The sequence below is a fragment of the Hylobates moloch genome, unplaced genomic scaffold, assembly GCF_009828535.3.
Source record: "Hylobates moloch isolate HMO894 unplaced genomic scaffold, HMol_V3 SCAFFOLD_10, whole genome shotgun sequence".
NCBI lineage: Eukaryota > Metazoa > Chordata > Mammalia > Primates > Hylobatidae > Hylobates > Hylobates moloch.
In genome coordinates this window covers 95376237-95392771 of record NW_026652285.1, presented here as the reverse complement: position 1 = coordinate 95392771, position 16535 = coordinate 95376237, and the positions used below count along the sequence as shown (strand labels likewise).

The 16535-nt window shown below is 37.8% G+C and overlaps 1 protein-coding gene across 8 annotated transcripts in view; it reads left to right on the top strand.

Moving 5' to 3' along the window:
- STRBP (spermatid perinuclear RNA binding protein) overlaps window positions 1-16535 on the top strand; it is a 148393-nt gene that overhangs the window by 51095 nt on the left and 80763 nt on the right. Inside the window, exon 1 of one of the 8 annotated variants that reach the window (XM_058445189.1) lies at window positions 14761-14850. The exons of the other annotated variants lie outside the window; for them this stretch is intronic. The gene's annotated coding sequence lies outside the window, so the exon portion shown is untranslated. Of the gene's footprint in view, window positions 1-14760; window positions 14851-16535 lie in introns of those variants that run through there. 8 annotated transcript variants of the gene reach the window in all.

The following is a 16535-nucleotide window of genomic DNA, read 5'->3' as shown; positions in this document are numbered from 1 at the left end:
TGGGCATTGTTTAATTTGATTTCTTTAGGAATTGTTTGTAGTGTGAGGATGCTAACTAAGCTTCCACCGTAAATATAAAGAATAAAAAACTGCCTTGTCTGTTAAAATTTTATTTGAAGAGAAATTGTATAAAGACATTGAAGCATCTGGACTGACAAGCTAGAAATGCATTTAAGTGAAGGCTCATTAATCTTTAAGAAGTTGAAAAGCGAACGTATGTGGCAGAGAAGCCAGTGTGGATTTGCAATACTGAATGCCAGCATCTTCAAATATTGTCAGTAAAGGACAGTGAGAAATAAGAATGGACACCACTTATATGTTTAAGTTTAAAATAGTTCAGCTTTTTATCAAATGCCTTTATTGAAAATAACCTAACTAGTAGCTAATTATAGTTTTAAGGGAGGTTTAACTTTATCTGGTGACTGTTTGCATTGATTAGAATGATTTCATGAGAGAATATGCCTTTAAGTGGGCATGCTTTTAATTTCGGAGGAAGTAAACACATGGTGCTGTTCTTAGGTTGTATTTCAGATCGTCTGTGGTCTAATTGCCAATGATTTGTACCTTGTTTTAATTGACAACTTAGAGAAGACATTCTTTAAATACTGTCTCATTATTTTTCCCATTTCTTTTTCACATTCTTTGTGTTTCTTATAAATTGGCAAGGGAGTATCTTTGCATATGGCTTGTTATTCTTGGAATAAGATGCTTTCTTTTTCTTTCTGGTCTTGTTTTCCTAACCTTTAACCACCCTGTTAACAGATGGTCAAATTATCCTTCTACTCTATCATTTTGAGTAACTTTGTTTTGAAAAAGCCCAACTTCTAACAGTGACTTAAATTTTTACAAGATAGTATCAGTAACTCATTCATTATGGCAGCTTTGATTCTTGAGGTTCCTTTTATCTTTTGGGTTGAGTTTGTATTTATATGTAATACTAAATGGGAAGCCTGACTTTAAGTTATTGGGTGATTATTTCTTCCTGACACCGGAGCTCAATTTTTAGTTGATTCATAGCATCCTGAGAAGTAGATAAGACAGGTATCTTTTACTTGAGGGCGCTTAAAATTGTAGAGAACCATAGGTTTTGGCGCCTAACAGACTTGGATTTAAATTGTAGATTTTCCCTTGTGTACCTTTGGACAAGTGACTTAACTGAGTTTCAGTTTGTAAACCTTAAAATGGAGACTGGTCGTATCACATTTACCTTGTAGAGTTGATGTAAATATTAACTGAGGTAATTAATGTGAAGTGTCCTGTACACTCTATGGAACATGGGAGATAAAAAAACGAAGGCTCACTTGCCAAGGTAATCAGTTTTACAAGATGGGACATGTAATTGTACATGATATCGTAGCAGTGTTTGCTATTTATATGGGTAGTTCCCTTTTTCTGAGAATAAACCATCTTTAGAATGAATCGTGGTCAGGACCTCAGTTCAAGTACACTCTGATAAGCTTGGATTTGCTTCTCAGTGACAAAAGGGTAGTAAGCACAGCAGCTGTGGTCACGACATATATTTGCATGGAGCATGATAGACATCTCTATGGCAAGACTGTCTGTTGTAAATTATGAGCCTAGCTGTGCTCCAACTATAAAGAATGATGAGGAGTTGCACGTATTCCCACCCTGAAGTACCAGGAATTATAATTGAGTCATCAATCATTTATTCATTTGATTATTCGCTTGACAACTATTTGAAAGCTTACTATCTAGGCATTGTGATATATACTAGGAGTATACAGCCAAGAGCAAAACACAGTATCTGCCTTCTAGGAACATGTAGTTACAGAGCTGGTAAGTGGTAGAACATAAGGCAAAACTAGTGCAGTGGCAGATATGGGAGGTCTTCTTAATTCAATCCATGCCAGGCAAAGGATTGGGAAGGGGGTAGCGGTACAGGTCAAGATGAGAAGACGCTTCCTACGGGACAAGGCACTGTCTTAAGTTGAATGCAGGATAAGGGTGGAGGGTTTAAGATGTTAAGGATGGTATTTTGAAAAATTTTACTCCAAGGGTTAAACATCTTATTTCTGTGAGTAGGTTACGGAGTAAGCATGGTTGAGTCTAATTTTCAGCAGAGGAGTGGGAAATGAGATGTCCGAAATCTTTCTTTCACTGTTATCAGACATTAGGAGTAGACCTAACTTTGTGCTTTGGAAATGCAAGAATCCAGAATCGAACTTAGAAGCTGAGGTCCTTCTTGTTCATAGAATTTTAGAATGTTACCAACACTGTATTTATTGAATTTATTTATTTTATTTTTTTGAGATGGAGTTTCGCTCTTGTCTCCCAGGCTGGAGTGCAATGGCACGATCTCGGCTCACTGCAACTCCGCCTCCTGGGTTCAAATGATTCTCCTGCCTGCGCCTCCCCGGTATCTAGGATTATAGGCACGCATCACCACACCTGGCTAATTTTTATATTTTTAGTGGAGACGGGGTTTCACCATGTTGGCCAGGCTGGTCTCGAACTCCTGACCTCAGGTAATTTGGCCTCCCAAATTGTTGGGATTACAGGCATGAGCCACCACGCCTGGCCTTACTGAATTTTTATAATTTGTATACAATAAATATTTGTTAACTGAATAGTAAATGAGATTGGCATGGTTCTGGTTCTTACCCTAACCCTAGCTTTAAGAATTAATCAGAGTGGCTGTAATGATGTAATGATTGGGTGAGTTATGTAAGTAATGGGCTTCAGGCTGGGCACAGTGGCTGATGCCTGTAATCCCAGAGCTTTGGGAGGCTGAGGCTGGAGAATCGCTTGAGCCCAGGAGTTGGAAACCAGCCCGGGCAACATAGCAAGAACCTGTCTCTACAATAAAACAATTAGCCAGTCATGGTGGTGCATGCCTGTAGTCTTAGCTACTTGGGAGGCTGAGGTGGGAGGATCGCTTGAGCCCAGGAGTTCAAGGTTGCAGTGAGCTGTAATTGTGCCACTGCACTCCAACCTGGGTGACAGAGTGAGAGCCCATCTCTTTAAGACAAAAAAAAAAAAAAAAAAAAAAAAAAAAGAAGAAAGAAATTGGGCTTTGGCATCAGGCAACTCCACTGACTTAGTTACATGCTTGCCTAAGACCACTAACCCAGGAACAGTGGAATCACTGTCCATACCAAGTGATTATTAACAAGAGGAGCAAAAATGTGGACACCAGAAACTATAATGCGAAGCACTCCATATGCCCAGAGACTAAAGTAAAATTTTGTTTTAAAAAATGAGCCAGGATTTTGTACATATATATACACCCACACACATATAAACACATGTGCATAAATGTCAAGATCCATAATACTAATAAGATTTTCATATTTGTTCATTCATATCTGTGTGAGTATAGTATAGGTAGGTACAGTTGTCTGAGAGGAAGTAAAACTTTTTTTGAGAACAAAGAGGAGGGAGAATTAACGTTATACTTGGGATGGGATGAGGGAAGCCTTTCTGGAGAGGTAGCATTTGACCTGACTCTTTCAAGAGAGGGATGGTCTGTTTTGCAGAACCTTTATTAGCATAATGAGTCATGAAGAGTCCCAGCTCTGTAGACAGGTGGTCTGATTCTTTCTTTTGTTTTCTCAATTTTTAATAAAAAATTTTTTATTTCTGTAGGTTTTTGGGGAACAGGTGGTATTTGGATATATGAGTAAATTCTTTAGCTGTGATTTGTGAGATTTTGGTGCACCCATCACCCAAGCAGTGTACACTGAACCTGATTTATAGTCTTTTATCCCTCACCACCCATCATTCTTAAGCCTTTGCATCCTCATAGCTTAGCTCCCACTTATTAGTGAGAACATACGATGTTTGGTTTTCCATTCCTGAGTTACTTCACTTAGAATAATGGTCTCCAATACCATCCAGGTTGTTGAGAATGTCATTCGTTCCTTTTTGGGGCTGAGTAGTGTTCCATTTTCTGTGTGTGTGTGTGTGTGTGTATGTGTGTGTGTGTGTGTGTGTATACGTATATTTATATATACCACACTTTATCCACTCATTGATGGGCATTTGGGCTGGTCCACATTTTTGCAATTTTGTGAATTGTGCTGCTGTAAACATGCACGTGCAAGTACCTTTTCATATAATGACTTCTTTTCCTCTGGGTTGATACCCAGTAGTGCGATTGTTGGATCAAATGGTAGTTCTACTTTTTGTGATTCTTTTTTTTTTTTTGGATGGAGTCTCGCTTTGTCACCCAGGCTGGAGTGCAGTGGCGCAATCTCGGCTCACTGCAATCTCCGCCTCCCAGGTTCAAGCAATTCTCCTGCTTCGGCCTCCTGAGTAGCTGGGACTGCAGGTGTGCACCACCACGCCTGGCTAATTTTTGTATTTTTAGTAGAGTCGGGGTTTCACCATGTTGGCCAGGCTGGTCTCGAACTCCCGACCTCAGGTGATCCACCCGCCTTGGCTCCTAAAGTGCTGGTATTACAGGTATGAGCCACTGTGACTGGCAGCAGGTGGTCTGATTCTAGTCCTGGCTCTGTCGCAGACTAGCTGCTTGATCTCAGGTAAGTCACTTCATTCCCCTAAACCATTGTTTCCTCTGTCCAATTGGTATAATCATATTCTCCACAGATGGTTTTTGAGGATTAATTGAAGTAATTCATGTAAAAGATGTAGCTGAGTATCTGGCCATTATTACTGTTAGGGTTTTGTGGGTAGGCCTTTCGAAGCTGAATTTAGTCGATTCTGTTCTGCCTTAATAAAGTTATCAAGTTCGAAAAACGAACCTGGTGGCTGTACTTTTCCATTTATCAGTTACACATTCTGAATAACTGAGATTTTGTCAGGATTCTTCTTGAATTAGAGAATTTGTTGCATACTGAGAAAACACCAGTCACAAGTTCATGGCATTGTATTGCTGTCCCTTGAGTTTCAGTACACTGATTAGGTTGGAAGGGTAATCTTCCCTGCTTATATAAGACTGTACGTTTCAAACTACTTCCATAACTGTTAGTAAATGAACCTTCATTGTGGCCTTGGGAGCACATAGGTGGGCAATGATTATTTTTCAGGAAACAGAATTTACAGAGCCGGGGAAAAGCCTTTATGGCCGAGTGGCCATTTCAACACTATAGCCCTGGTCTCCTGACATAGTTCTATTTTTTTCTTTAATTTTCTGTGAAGTCTAGTCATCAGACCTGAATTTGCACTTAATCTCTGCCATTTGCTAGTTGCATGATCTTGTGAGAGTTTTAAAATTTATGAGTCTGGCCCTTTTATCTGTGAAATATTGAGATTTTGAACCACACAGGAATGTCTGTGATGCAGAATTTACTTTGCTTAATTTTTAATAAGAATTGCTTTGTGTAACGCTGTATGGGAATGTGTGTTTGTGTATTTAAGACTCAAATGTATTCACTTATTGATGTCTTGCCTGGTAGGAAATGTCTCTATTTCTAGATTGTCTTCAATGTTCTTTCCTGCTTATCTGTGGATAATATTCTTGATAGTGATGTGAAGGATCTGTGTTGGGAAAGCCAAGGACATCTGGGAATGTTTGATAACTGAATCCACTTCTCACATCGTCGCTGGTGTTGCTTGTTCTTTCCCCCTTTTCTCTCTCTTTTTTGGCTAGGGAGGGGCGTTGGGGGTGTCATTATTATCCAAATAGTTGGATAGTTTAAAACCTTGCAGCTAATAAATACACAAATTTTAGTAGTTTGAAGTTTGTTTTCCACTGGAAATTCAGGCAAGATATCCATTTTACATATGAAAATCATTCGACAAATGCTTATCAATTATTAATATGTACTGTTTTCCTCATGAACCCCTGTCAGAGGTAGGTGAATATAAAGTTCTGTAAGTACCATATTGGAAATGACAAAATACGGTAATTGAAACTCACTGGAACAAATTCTTTTTATAGTCTTACCTTCCTCTGAAGTGTTAAATGTATACACATGCATTTATTTATTAAGTGGCTGAGTGGTTAGGAAAATCCTAATGTTGAGTTTTCAAATAACTGAGAAAAATCTGTATTAAGGAAGAAGTCTTGCATTTTCTTATTCAGAGCAAAAGATTGGGAAAGATACTAAGGTTGACTTGAAAGTGTCATTCAGGAGTAAGAAGGTTCTTTTTGAGTTAGTGTCTATATTTTAGGGGTTAGTTGAGAAGTCATCTTGTAAAAAGCAAGATTATTTTCTATAGATTATGGAAGTTTTTGTTCTTTTTCTAGTATGTAGCAAACTGAGTACTTACTCAGTTGCAGTTTTATTAATACTGTTATATTGGATATACCATGAGTCAAATTATAGTCTGTGAATTATACTCAGATGTGATAAGTTAGGAGGACACTATATTAGCAATTCAATATTTTAAAGTTATCCATATTAGGAAAATAGTATAACAACTCTTTATAGTTGAACCAATTTGGCCTAAATGTAAAAAATTATACTTCAGTCAGGAAGACCAAAACTTAATTTAGTAAAAATTTAATATAGGCCGAGAAGCTTTTTAAAGAATTGGATATAATGTGCACAGAATTAGATAATGGATTAGTCATAATCCTTGTTTATGACATAGTTTCATTGGCCTGCAATAAGCACTTGTTTATCCACCATTGGGGAAAAAAAGGTAGGTACTTATTATAATAACCTATATGTGACTTCCAGGTTTCCCCAACCATCCTATCCCCATGCCTTCCTTGACAGAATTCAAACCTGAATTTTGTATTCATCCTCTTTCTGTTTTTATTTGTCTTTATTACATCTTTATGGATTCTTAGAAGGAATGTTTTTTAATTTTGGTTTATTTTTTATAAAAAGTTTATTCTATGATGTAATCATTTGGGACTTACTGTTTTTACTTAATGTAATGCTAAAATTTATTCATAATGTTGCATGTCATTGTAGTTCATTTACTTTGTTGAATAATCTATTATCTTAATGTACATAGTTTAATTCATTTACCTGTGAATGGACATTTCGCATGTTTTCCAGGTTTTTGCTATTGTGAACAGTTTTGCTATGCACATTCTAATATGTGTCTCTTGTTTGTACATGTGTGAGTTTCTCTTGGTGTATACCTAGGAGTAAAATCCCTGCCTAATAGGTTATGGGACTGTTCAATTTGTGGAAGTAAGACTGAACATTTTTTCCTACCATCAATACATAAAAAGCCGCTGCGGCTCCACATTTTTTCCAGTTCTTGGTATTTTTAGACTTCTAATGTTTTTGGAGCTTGAATAGATCTAAAATGGTATTTCATTTTTATTGCATTTGGTTGATCTTTTTTTTTTTTTTGAAATGGATTCTTGCTCTGTCGCCCAGGCTAGAGTGCAGTGGCACGATCTCGGCTCACTGCAGCCTCCGCCTCCCAGGTTCAAGCGATTCTCATACCTCAGCCTCCTGAGTAGCTGGGATTACAGGCGTCTGCCACCGCGCCCAGCTAATTTTTGTGTATTTTTAGTAGAGACGGGGTTTCACCATCTTGGCCAGGCTTGTCTCGATCTCCTGACCTCGTGATCCACCCACCTCACCCTCCCAAAGTGCTGGGATTACAGGCGTGAGCCACTGCGCCCGGCCTGCTTGATCATTTTTTATAATAATGTTTCTTCTCTTTTTATTGGTTTTGTGTTTTACCTTCTGTGAAATGCTTGTTCTTGCCTTTTTTTTCTGTTTTTTTCTTACCCTACTCCTGTATTTTTTTTTTTTTTTTTTGCTTTTCTTTTGGATTTTAAGACTTCTTTTTATATTATTGATGTTTATCTTTTGTTGGATGTATCTATTCCAAAAATCTTGTTTGTAACTTGTCTTTTCACCATCTTTAGGGTGTTTTTTGATGACCAAAAGTTCTTGATTTTAATATTCAGATTTATTTTATAGTTATACTTTTGTGTCTTTAAGAAATAATTGACTTTTGTTTTTCTCATTTTCTGTGCCCATACCTGTTAATTCTATAGTTGACACTTATTTAAAGTCTTGAGATTGCAGTGGTAGAATAGATGAAGAAGATAGTTTAAGAAAATCAAAGAACAGGAAGCATTTTCGAATATACCAATATGTATAACTACAAATTACTCATTCCAAACCCCTGAATAGAAAATAAGCCTCTGTTAAAAGCTAGATTCACATTTGTGTTTTGAATACAAGTATCTGAATAAGGTTCACTGGTCTGCTACCATGACTTTTCCCTAAACTCTCAGCAGCCTATATGTTTCTTGAATGATTTACTCTTTTTCTGAACCTTGTTTATATATATATATATGTGTGTGTGTATATATATATATATATGTGTGTGTGTATATATATATATAATGGGATATATAGATATATAAATTTGTGTGTGTGTGTGTATGGCGACCATTGATGAGAAAATGAGTGTGACCAGTGTAATTTATCTAGACAAACTTACTATTTATTTTGAAAATTATTTTTATTGCTGAGCTTGAAAATATTTCATTCTGCTTATCAACATTGTATGGTAAATACCTATATCTCCTGTCACTTCCATGTATGCACTCTGTTCTCTAGCAGATCTGAAATCTGGAAACCTCCCTCACCAGCACACATGTGCACACATACATGCACACATACACCCCATACTTTTTTAGAGCCATCCTCTTTACATGTTGTTTCTGCTGTTGGGAAAGTGTACATGGTGAACTTCTTGTGGTTTACTAATAAGAGTATGATTGTAGGCATCACAAAAATAACATATTGTGTAGTACTTTATCAAATGCTTTTACATTTTTTCATTTAATTCTTGCCACAAATCTATGTGATTAGCTGGGCAGGTTATCATCCCACTTTAGGGTGTGTTGTTAATACTGAAGCTTGAAGACATAAAGTCAAGTGCTTTCCTGGTATTTGTAGATGCTTAGTAAGTATTTGTTGGTTAGATGGATGAATAAATGGCTAGTTATGCTCACCCTGATGTTCTTTTGATTATACCATAGCATAATATTTAACTGTGCCCCAGCTGAGGTCTTGATATGTAGTAGAAACTAGAATGTTTATTGACTAAGACTTCTAAGTATTATGGGTAAGTAGTTCTAGACTAGCCTTCTTGCCATAAACAATTACGAAACTTAACAGAATGTATGTGGGAACATTTTCAGGCTTTGGGCAACAGGCTGCACAGGATTGTAATCTTGACATTTATGATGAGAGCTTAGTGATTACTCCTGTTCTCTGCCTGAGGACAATTTCCTGAGCTGGAGTGCAAGCAGAGCATGTCACCTAACCATGTCGAGGAGGCAGAGGTTGGAGTTTGGTACACTTAAGACAGCTAAAGTGTTCGGGGAAGGGAACCAGACAAGAAGACGCTGTACAAGAGAGGTTCCCAAATGTTTGTGTGTGTCTCTTGTGAATTCTTGGCAGAGTGTTGGGCTGTGTCCATGATGGGGAAAGACTGGAGGGTTTATCAGGTGGCTGCCACAGGGTTGGCAGTGGAACAAATACTAGAAGTATGTGGCTAGGGGATGTTAGAACTTTGTCCCAGCCACAATTGAGAGACCTCCCAGGCATCTGGATGAAATGCTAGAAAGACCATGTGGTAAAGCTGGGCTAAGCAATACTGTTAAATCATAGCCATACTTATTCATGTATATATTGTTTATGGATGCTTTTATACTACAATGGCAAAGGTCAGTAGTTGCCACAGAGACTGTGTGGCCCACCAGTCTACAATATTTACTATTTTGCCCCTTAAGAAAAAGTTTGCTGACTCCTGCACTAGAGTTAGTCCTACTCTAGGACCCTCCTAACAACAAACTGTGTGCTAGCTAAGGTCTGTAAGCAAATCCTGATGAAATCTGCGGGGAAGGCAGAACTTAGAAGCTGAGTTCTGCCAGGTTACAGGACTTAGGAAACATCCTGGGCTTTCCATAGATCTGTCCTAAGAAAAGTATTATTGGAGTTAAAATTAGAATGTTTTGGGGCAGTATTACCTTCTTCGGTGCTTTTTGCAACCTTCATAATAGTGACAGTGACTTTAGCCAGCACCCTCTAATACTTTGAATGTCTTGTTTTACTCTCCTAGATAATTATGTGTTGGAATATGTCTCATTCCACTTAAAAAAAAAAAAAAACTTACAGTCTTCTTTGATGGAGAACTTTCTTATATCTTCTACTCAATATCAATATTTAGTTTACATTGAATACTTATTTTGCTAGTACTGGAAGGCTAAAACCAAAGCTAAAGTAACTTCTTGCTAAAGAGGAGCAAAGTTCCTTTTGTTTCTACGTCTCTTACCTGTTCACATAATTTTAAAAATATTTTGAAATTAGAAATTGTTTAAAGCTTATAGACAAAAATAGAATATGATAAACAATTGTGTGTTCACCACAAATATCTCTCTTATATTCTAATGTTTTACCAAACTTGTTTCAGATTTTTTACCCTAAGAAATAGTAGCTCAGATATGTATTATGTGTATATCCCTCCCTGATGTGTTCTTTTTTTGAACTTTTTATTATACTTTAAGTTCTGGGATACATGTGCAGAACGTGCAGATTTGTTAATAGGTATACACATGCCATGGTAGTTTGCTGCACCCATCAACCCATCATGTACATTAGGTATTTCTCCTAACGCTATCCCTCCCCTAGCCCCCCACCCCCCTTTCCTGATGTGTTCTAATCCTTCTTTTCCCAAAGGTAACCACTCTCCTGAATTTTTTGTCATTACTTTGAATGTTTTTTATACTAAAAAAGTATATCTGTATCTCTCTCCATAAATGATATGTAACATTATCTTATGTTTTTTCAAGCTTATATTCAGGGCATCACTTTGTTCATGCTATTCTGCAACTAGCTTTTTCCTCCAACATTGTTTTTGACTTTAGACATGATGAAATGGATCACTGTCATTCATAAACTGTGCAGTGTATATCTTTATTCTCTTGTTGATGGACATTTAGATTGCTAGTATTTTGTGATTATGCACAAAATCAGTGCTACAGTAAATGTTGGTGTTGTCTGTCTTATTGGGTTTCTGTGTTGAAGTTACTCTAGGTGCTGTAAATAGAAGCGGTATCATTGCTTATAGGGTATCTGCATCCTTGACGTTATCAGTTATTATTAAATTGCTCCTCAAGCTGTTTTTTTTATTCTTTTACAGTTTCACCTGCTTTGGTTTTATGCAATTAGACATAATGGACTTTCCAAAGCAGAAAATATGACATGGAAACCTCATTTTACCACAGAAAAATGGAAGGTTGATTAGATTCCTGATAAATTTGTTCATATTTTAAAAATCTTCTTGGCCGGGTGCGGTGGCTCACGCCTGTAATTCCAGCACTTTGGGAGGCCGAGGCGGGCGGATCACCTGAGGTCAGGAGTTCAAGACCAGCCTGACCAACATGGCAAAACCCCGTCTCTACTAAAAATACAAAATTAGCTGAGCGTGGTGGCGGGCACCTGTAATTCCAGCTACTCAGGAGGCTGAGGCAGGAGAATTGCTTGGACTCGGGAGGCGGAGGTTGTGGTGAGCTGAGATTGTGCTATTGCACTCCAGCTTGGGCAAACAGAGTGAAACTCATGTCAAAAATAAAAAAAAAAAGAAAGAAAAAAAGAAAAAAATCTTATTATGGAAACGTTCAGACATACACAAGTGGCAAGAACCCCAGTGAACCATGAAGAACCCCCTGTCATTCATTTTCAATACCTATCAACATATGGCCAATTGTATTTTACTTCCTTGCCCCTGCAACTGGATTATTGTTTTAAAATCCCGGATTTCCACATTCATACGTTCATCTGTAAGTAGTTTGGTATATATCTCTAAAAGGTATGACTCCCCCATTCCAAAATGAAACTCACGTAATGCCATTATCACACTCCAGAAGTAATCCCCAAATGTCAAATATTCAGTTTCCAAATTTCCCCAGTTGTCTGTTTTTTAGCTTTATCTACGGTATTTAAAATATGATTACATTGCAAAAACATATACTTTTAAGGAATAGTTTTAACTGATCTCATAGGAAGGTACTTGCAGATTTCTCATGTATCATAGAATCATATTTAAGTAGACTTAAAAAAGTAAAAAGTAATCTAGGTATAGTTCACCCCTTTTCTTTTATAAATGATGGAATTGAGGCTCAGAATTGAGGTTTGTTCACAGCTGGCGAACACGTTAGGAGTTGAGCCGGAACTGTAATACAGATCTTTTGACCCCAGTCTATTGCTTTTACACCAATTACATTGGATGGCCTATCTTAGATTCTTCTTTTGTCCGTTACCTCCACATTATTTTTTCCAGTGGCTTTTCATAAATATCAGTAGTACTAATCTTGTGATTTACGTCAGGTTTTAAAAGGAGTTTGTGAAAGGGTTGAATTATAATATCAACACTTGAGCCAAAGATATTGAATTGTTCTGAAAAGCTACTTGTCTTTTCTGACCTAGATACACAGTTTCCAACTGTGGCAGAGGATGCCAGAAAGAGAAGAATGAATAGTAGCAAGAGCCTGGAAATTAAATTACTATATTACTGAAGGATCTAATGTACTTATTAATTTTTAGCACTTTTAAGTAGTATAAGAGAATTTTCCTGTATGGACACAATATTGGTGAATCTATGTTTTTTTTTTTTTTTTTGTAGGTTAAAACCTATTTATTTTGCCAAGCTGAATATTATTATTTTTGCTTGTTTCAAAATTGGTAATTTGTTAACATTACTGCTTGCCTATGACTGGATTGCAAGTTCTAAGTTCGTTTTGCAAACTTGCCTCATTAAGAGAAATAATCGTGTCCATTCTGTCTCCAGATATGAGTTTTGTTTTGTTTCGTTTTGTTTTGCCATGCTCTGTGGTACAGAATGGCAACAGAAGGTCTTTTGAGAATCAAAGTCACTGTTTTAAGCTTGTTTACCAAGGTATTGGTTTACTCTTCAGTGTTAAGTGTGCTTCAGCGGACAGAGAAGCACAGATAATATTTGAATTCTTTTTGTTTTTGAGACAGAGTTTTGCTCTTGTCACCCAGCTGGAGTGCAATGGCGCAAACTCGGCTCACTGCAACCTCGGCCTCCCAGGTTCAAACAATTCTCCTGTAGCTTCTCAAGTAGCTGGGATTACAGGTGCCTGCCACCACACCCGGCTAATTTTTGTATGTTTAGTAGAGACGGGGTTTTGCCATGTTGGCCAGGCTGGTCTTGAACTCCTGACCTCAGGTGATCCGCCCACCTCGGCCTCCCAAAGTGCTGGGATTACAGGCGCGTGAGCTACCATGCCTGGCCAAATATTTGAACTCTTTGTTTTTTTTTTTTTTTTTTTGAGACGGAGTCTCGTTCTGTTGCCCAGGCTAGAGTGCAGTGGTGCAATTTTGGCTCACTGCAACCTCTGCCTCCCGGGTTCAGGCCATTTTCCTGCCTCAGCCTCCCGAGTAGCTGAGACTACAGATACCCGCCACCATGCCTGGCTAATTCTTTTTTTTGTATTTTTAATAGAGACGGGGTTTTACTGTGTTAGCCAGGATGGTCTCGATCTCCTGACCTTGTGATCCACCCGCTTCGGCCTCCCAAAGTGCTGGGATTACAGGTGTGAGCCACCACGCCTGGCATATTTGAATTCTTAACTGTTTCTTGGCACATTACCCCTTTTTCGTTTTGGTCAGAATTGTCACAAAATCTGTAAATTCTAAAAATAGTCTGATGACCTCTATTACTCCCTTTTAGTTAGAAGAAAATAAATAGCTACGGAGTCATGTACTATTCTGGTGCTATTTCATGTTTGATCGTGGTTTAAAGGAATAGATGCCAACTTGAGCTTTTTAAAGATCACTGTGTAAAACCAAATATCTACCTGCTCTTTGATTTGTTTGTGGAGACAGTGATGTGAATTGGAAAAGATGTTGGGGACCCCAATTCTAGGGTTAGTTCTGCAAGTACTTCACTGTGTGATCATAGAGAAATCATTTAACATCTTTGTGTATTTGTGCTTTCACATTTTAAAAGATTATAAAAAATTTATCTGTTCTTTACTACTTTTCAGGATCATGTGAGCATTGAATGTGATCCTGTATGAGAAAATATTTTGAGAAATTCGTTTGTGTTTCTCTTTTGTGCCAGATACTGTTTTAGGTGTGCAATGCAGAGTAAACAAAGACACCATCTGCCAGTGGTAAATCCTATGCAGAAAAATAAAACAAATGTGCTTTCAGAGGGACTGCTGTGAGAGAGGTTGCCTTTTTTTTTTTTTTTTTTTTTTTTTGAGATAGAGTCTTGCTCTGTTGCCCAGGCTAGAGTGCAGTGGCACTATCTTGGTTCACTGCAACCTCTGCCTCCCAGGTTCAAGCAGTTCTCCTGCTTCAGACTCCCGAGTAGGTGGGACTCCAAGCGCCTGCCACCATGCCCAGCTAATTTTTGTAATTTTAGTAGAGACGGGGTTTCACCATTGGTCAGGCTGGTCATGAACTCCTGACATCAGATGATGCACCTGCCTCAGCCTCCCAAAGTGCTGGGATTACAGGTGTGAGCCACCACGCCTGGCTGAGGTCACTATTTTACATAGGGTGGTCAGAGATAGGCTTATAAGATGACATTTGAGCAGACACCCAAGAAGTGAGAAAAGGGGTGATGTGGATATTGGGGGCAAACTAGCAAGTGGAAAGGCTCTGAGGTGGGAGCCTCAGCAAGGATACTAGTATGAATAGAGCACAGTGAGTGAGGAATAGTGATAGAGGTTGAGTCCAAGAAGTTAATGGGAATCAGATTATTAGGGCCTGATAGCCTTAATTATTATGAAGCATTTACTCAGAGACAGGAAACTATTAGACGGTTTTGAGCAGAGGAATGTCATTACCTAATTTAGATTCTTTTTTTTTCTTTTTTAGGGATGGGATCTTGCTGTGTTGCCCAGGCTGGCAAGCAATGGAGTGATCATAGCTCACGGCAGCCTCAAACTCCCAGGCTCAGGTGATCCTCCTGCCTCAGCCTCCCAAGTAGTTAGGACTAAAGGCACATGCCACCATGCCTGACTAAATTTTTTGTAGAGAGAGGGTCTTGTTATATTGCTCAGGCTGTCTTGAACTCCTGGCCTCAAGCAGTCCTCCCATCTTAGCCTCCCAAAGTATTAGGATTGCAGGTGTGAGTCACCGTGCCTGGATGCTAATATAGATTAGCAGGAATACTCTGGATGCTGTTGCTGAGAATAAACTCTGGGGAAGGGTTTATTTTCAGGTGGGGAAGTAAGATGACTAGTTGAAAGGCAATGTATAATCCTAGCGAGAGATGGTGGTTGCTCTGACCAGGTTGGTTATGGTGGACATGGTTAAAAGTAGTCAATTTTTTTTTTTATTTTTATTTTTTAGATTTTTAAATTTTAATTTTCAGTTTTTTAAGGGTAGATAGTAGGTGTATATATTTATGGAGTAGATGTGATGTTCTGATAGGCATACAATGGATAATAATCACATTAGGGTAAATAAGGCATCTATCACTTTAAGCATTTTTCATTTCTTTGTGTAACAGACATTCCAATTATACTCTTTTATCTATTTTTAAACGTACAGTAAATTTTTGTTAACTGATGAAGGAAAGAATTCTAAAGCCAGTAAGACAAAAGCATCAGATAACCTACAAAGGAAAACCTATCAAAGTAACAGCAGACTTCTCAGCAGAAACCTTACAAGCCAAAAGAGATTAGGGTCCTGTCTTCAACCTCCTTAAACAGAACAACTGTCAGCCAAGAATTTTTTATCCCACAAAACTAAGTTTTGTAAATGAAGGAGAAATAAAGTCATTTTAAACAAATGCCAGGGGAATTTGTCCCTACCAAACCAGCACTACAAGAAATGCTAAAAGGAGTTCTAAACCTTGAAACAAAAGGCTGATATGCACCAAAGTAGAAAGCTTAAAACCCACAGGATCTGTAAAACAATTATACAGTGAAACAAACAAACAAACAAACAAACTAGGTATCAACATGATAAAGAGAATGATACTTCACATCTCAATATTAGCATTGAATGTCAGTGGCCTAAACTAGCTCCACCTAACGGATACAAAATGGCAGAATGGATACAGAATCCAAATATCTGCTGTCTTCAAGAAACTCACCTAACAGAAGGAGTGTTGTAAACTCAGAAAAGTGGAAAAAGGTATTCCACAGAAATGGAAACCAAAAGCAAACAGGAGTAGCTATTCTTAGACAAAACAAACTTCAAAGCAACAACAGTAAAGGCAAATATAGTCACTATATAATGATAAAACAATCAATTCAACAAGATATTACAATTCTAAAGTTATACGCATGTAACACTGGAGCTCCCAGATTTGTAAAACAATTACTACTAGACCTAAGAAATGAGATAGACAGCAAAACAGTAGTAGTGGTAGATTTCAGTACACCACTGACAACACTAGACAGATCTTTGAGACTAAAAGTCAACTGAGAAACAATGGACTTAAATAACATGCTAGAACAAATGGACTGATATTTAGAGAACATTCTACCTAAGATCTGCAGAATATACATTTTTATCAGCACATGGAACATTGTCCAAGATAGATCATATGATAGGCCACAAAGCAAGTCTCAATAAATTTAAAAAAATCGAAATTATGGCTGGGCGCGGTGGCTCACGCTTGTCATCCCAGCA